The following is a 5,098-nucleotide window of genomic DNA, read 5'->3' on the forward strand; positions in this document are numbered from 1 at the left end:
ACATGCATGGCTTAATCTTTGAGACAAGCATATGACTACTGGCAGGATCAACCAGGGAGCTGCGTCAACGAGAGCTGAGCAGCCGGCCGCCCGGGAGTGTGTCCCGAGGGCCCGCGCGAACACGCAAGCGTCCGCTCAATTATTCTGCAAACAGGAGGAGGCTGAGCTCCCCTGCACGATACACCTCGAAACCCTCTCAGGTCCCGGCGGCGCGCAGCGCCGTCCTAAGTACTTGGTCGGGTTCGAGAGAGGCGCAATCGCCCGGAGATGGGCGAGTAGACGCTTTCAGTGCGAACACCCGTGCTCCCAACTGAGCTTGCCGCTGCCGACAGAGGCCCGGGAGCGTGCTGTCGTGGCATTGCCGGCGGGAAACAACACGCGCCACCTACGGTGACCGGCAGCTCCAACGCCAGCGCCACAGAAGGGCAAAGCCCCACTTGGGTGCAGAAGCGAACTCTCCCAGCACAGCGCACGCGCCAACACGTCCGCAGAGCTGCGATACAAACCACCTGCGAGAACCGCTGGGGGCGACCGAGCAGCAGACGGCGTCGCGACGCCGAGTGCCGGGCGGCGGCGCATCCTCAACGCACACAGTCCGCAATCGGACCAGCACACTGCAGATGTCCACCGCGCTTCGCACCGGGCTCGGCAGAACCCACTTTGGCCGCCTGGCGCCGCGCGCAGGGTGCGCCGGCGCATAGCTGGGACGCCAGCCGGGCCCGTCGGCCGGCGCTCCTGCCACTGGGCGCCCCCCACCAGCCGGCTGTAGTGCGTGCGCTCACGCAGCGCGCGGCCAGCACGCCGGGCGGCCCCCCCTCACCGGCCGGGGACTGTCCCGCCAAGCCACAGCCTCGTATCGCTTCATACCCACATGGCCAACTCAGGTTCGGGGGCATGGCGGGTACCGCCGAAACAACCGGTTCATAGATGTACCGATCGTCGCTATCACCGATGCACCTGCAGCGCGAACAACCGCTCAACAACTGATTTCCAGTTCATTTGCGGATCTTTGGCAGCAAACGTATACGTCAATCTACATTTGCGAAATCTACGATTCTGGCATGCCTGCATGTTATGTGTCACGACACGCTACATCAGCCCACATACACACTGCGGCATGTACACGAGAGAACACGTGGAAGATGGTCCGCGCACGTGTGCAATGTCCCTTGCGCGGTCGACTGTCAACCGGCCTCTGTAGCATGTCGCAGATGTGGAACGCGGTCCACCGTGCTATCATGTTGTGTGGGGCAATACGATTAAATAGGAAAACCCTCGTCGCTACATCAACAGACGGCTCACGCTGATTCCCGGCAGAGGGAGGAGGGGGGGGGGGGGGCCAACATGCAATACTTTCGTCCGTACCTACCTACCACATGTCTGTACGGCGTACAACAGTGCAATCTCGCTGTAATGGGGAGACGAGACAAGTAGCATCGTGCACAACATATGGCCCTTATGATTCGCCATTGTAGGGCGCAGCCGGTGTACGGTCAAGCATGTGCCACATTATGTCACTCAGTACGTAACGACGGATGATCAGTGTGGGTTACGCGTACATCAGCGGACAGTCCACACAGGCCGTACCACAACGTACACTGACTGCATCGACAACCGAATGCAACTGAACAGCTGCAAGGCTCATTTCACAAACAAACGCCTGACCGACCAGCTTGGAAGGGCAGGAGGGGAGGGCGATATTCGTTCTGTAGCGGTACACCCTTCCAGTGGTTAGCGGGACTGTGTAGAAAGTACGCAACACTCGAAAGACCTTTATGTGAGGGTACGCACCATGGCATCAAGAAATACACATGACACCAGAGGATCCAAGCAGTGAACTATGTTCAGAGGGTTGCTGTTAGGCAAAGCTACATTCCTGTGACGTTACATGTGACAGTTAAGGTGCAGTGTAAGTTAGGTTAAGGTGCAGCGTAAGTTAGGTTAAGGTGCAGCGTAAGTTAGGTTAAGGTGCAGCGTAAGTTAGGTTAAGGTGCAGCGTAACTTAGGTTAAGGTGCAGCGTAACTTAGGTTAAGGTGCAGCGTAACTTAGGTTAAGGTGCAGCGTAACTTAGGTTAAGGTGCAGCGTAAGTTAGGTTAAGGTGCAGCGTAACTTAGGTTAAGGTGCAGCGTAAGTTAGGTTAAGGTGCAGCGTAAGTTAGGTTAAGGTGCAGCGTAACTTGGGTTAAGGTGCAGCGTAACTTGGGTTAAGGTGCAGCGTAACTTGGGTTAAGGTGCAGCGTAACTTGGGTTAAGGTGCAGCGTAACTTGGGTTAAGGTGCAGCGTAACTTGGGTTAAGGTGCAGCGTAACTTGGGTTAAGGTGCAGCGTAACTTGGGTTAAGGTGCAGCGTAACTTGGGTTAAGGTGCAGCGTAACTTGGGTTAAGGTGCAGCGTAACTTGGGTTAAGGTGCAGCGTAACTTGGGTTAAGGTGCAGCGTAACTTGGGTTAAGGTGCAGCGTAACTTGGGTTAAGGTGCAGCGTAACTTGGGTTAAGGTGCAGCGTAACTTGGGTTAAGGTGCAGCGTAACTTGGGTTAAGGTGCAGCGTAACTTGGGTTAAGGTGCAGCGTAACTTGGGTTAAGGTGCAGCGTAACTTGGGTTAAGGTGCAGCGTAACTTGGGTTAAGGTGCAGCGTAACTTGGGTTAAGGTGCAGCGTAACTTGGGTTAAGGTGCAGCGTAACTTGGGTTAAGGTGCAGCGTAACTTGGGTTAAGGTGCAGCGTAACTTGGGTTAAGGTGCAGCGTAACTTGGGTTAAGGTGCAGCGTAACTTGGGTTAAGGTGCAGCGTAACTTAGGTTAAGGGGCCAACGTGGGTTAGGTTAAGGGGCCAACGTGGGTTAGGTTAAGGGCCAACGTGGGTTAGGTTAAGGGCCAACGTGGGTTAGGTTAAGGGCCAACGTGGGTTAGGTTAAGGGCCAACGTGGGTTAGGTTAAGGGCCAACGTGGGTTAGGTTAAGGGCCAACGTGGGTTAGGTTAAGGGCCAACGTGGGTTAGGTTAAGGGCCAACGTGGGTTAGGTTAAGGGCCAACGTGGGTTAGGTTAAGGGCCAACGTGGGTTAGGTTAAGGGCCAACGTGGGTTAGGTTAAGGGCCAACGTGGGTTAGGTTAAGGGCCAACGTGGGTTAGGTTAAGGGCCAACGTGGGTTAGGTTAAGGGCCAACGTGGGTTAGGTTAAGGGCCAACGTGGGTTAGGTTAAGGGCCAACGTGGGTTAGGTTAAGGGCCAACGTGGGTTAGGTTAAGGGCCAACGTGGGTTAGGTTGCCAGAGATGTGTCAAATCAGGATGTACGTTTGGCTGGTGTCAGGTGGTGGGTTGGTTCGATGCCTTTATAAGGAGTGTGGCCAAAGGGTATTTTATTACTTGTACCTTTTGTGTTGTGGCGTGGCGTTGCGTCCTGTGTTGATACTGGGTGGACCACTGTGGGTGTTGCTGGCTGATTTGAGCTGCGTTGTTTGCGGGTGGTGTGAGACATTCTGTCTTATTAGTGGACGTGACGTTCCTCTTGTCGTTCTTTGGATAGTGTCCTGTGGCAGCGAGGATAAAATGGATGTTGTTGAACGATAGTGCTTTGGTGCTTTCGCTTTGTTACACACAGAGTGGACTGTGAGATAGGGTGACTGGGTCGAGTGCGGTTCACACTGTCCTCCCCAGTTTACAGTATGTATCATCTATGTATGTGGTCCTGCATCATTTACTAAGCAGGGACGTCAGACGACTGAAATATTAGTTATGTACTGATGTAAAGCAGAATGCTTACCTTCCACCAGTGGGCGAGTATCGACTCTGCCCCAGCGTTGCCACCGCAGGAAGCGGTGTCGGAAACACTACCCGCACACCGTCACCACTGTGCGGGGGGACGGACCCTCTATATCCTCAGCGGCGCACTCTTTGCCACCAGGGCGTCACGTCTCGCGGCCCGCCGTCCAGAGCATGTATTGGGACAGCGGGACTTTGGCTTTTGGGAGATAACTCTTCATGAAGTGGAAGATATAGGGGTGGACTGCAATGTACGATTGCGGGAAAAGTCCGCCGTACATCCGCTCGAGTTGCGAGTCGGGCGGTGGGGGTGGCGCATTCACAGGTGCGGCTGGAGTGACCGTCGGTCCACCACTTTTGACTCGATTTGCGTCACCTGCCGTGAAGAGGGGGTGCAGCAGGCGTTTTACTCTGGGTCGTCAAGCGGGCGCTGTAGGCGACATCGACATCATAGTCCGCCGGCCGTCTCATAGAGGGCGGTATCGTCGTCGGGACGGACCAGTAGGTGGCCGTGTTCTGCGCCGGACCTAGTCTCGGGAGATTCCTGTAGATGGAGGCACAGTCTGTGGGCCACATGCGAAACTAGTTTACCGACATTCGCACAGGTGGCTCCCCTCCTACGGACTTATCACCACCCACACTAACCGCCCCGGGGACTTGCCAACGACACACCCTATCCCAAGTCTATTTTCTTGCGGAGCATCATGTGTTATTATATTTTATTTCACATCCATGGTGTGGAGGTATTGTAGTTCACCGCACTGCGGTGGGCGCTACGTTACCACGCGGCGCCGCACGGCACCCACGCGACGCCGCCGCCGCCTCCACGCGACGCCCGCCTGGCAGACAAAGCGATATGCTGTAGTGCGGCAGTACACTGCGCGCCCGGCCGCCGACGCCGCCCCCGCCGCTCCCGCGCGCACGGAGGCGGCACCCATCGCAGCACCCACGCCAGGGGAACAAGGGAGAGGGGGTGGTTGTGCGGGGGCGGGGGAGGGGGAGGCGGCCGCAAAACCGATACGCCTCAGCCCGCCGCACCGAATGCAGCGGAGTGGGTGGGTGGGTGGGTGGGTGGGTGGGTGGGTGGGTGGGTGGGTGGGTGGGTGGCCTCCCGGCCCAACCGATACGCCCAGGGGTACGGGAGACAAAATAAAAAAAAAAACAAAAACAAAGCCAAAGGCACACGTGCCCCTGGCGCCCAGCCGCGGGGGTCTCGTCTCGCGACAAGACGAATCCCCCAAGCTAGGGCTGAGTCTCAACAGATCGCAGCGTGGCAACTGCTCTACCGAGTACAACACCCCGCCCGGTACCTAAGTCGTCTACAGACGATTCCGAGT

General features: G+C 56.7%; 1 non-coding gene across 1 annotated transcript in view; it reads right to left on the reverse strand.

Moving 5' to 3' along the window:
• The window catches only part of LOC126329381 (small subunit ribosomal RNA), a 1,893-nt gene extending 1,835 nt beyond the window's left edge, over positions 1 to 58 (reverse strand). The window contains exon 1 of the ribosomal RNA XR_007562254.1: positions 1 to 58. This exon is cut by the window's left edge and continues 1,835 nt beyond it. This is a non-coding gene — a ribosomal RNA (small subunit ribosomal RNA).
• Positions 59 to 5,098: the final 5,040 nt, after the last annotated feature.

Source organism: Schistocerca gregaria, unplaced genomic scaffold (assembly GCF_023897955.1).
Source record: "Schistocerca gregaria isolate iqSchGreg1 unplaced genomic scaffold, iqSchGreg1.2 ptg001176l, whole genome shotgun sequence".
Lineage (NCBI taxonomy): Eukaryota > Metazoa > Arthropoda > Insecta > Orthoptera > Acrididae > Schistocerca > Schistocerca gregaria.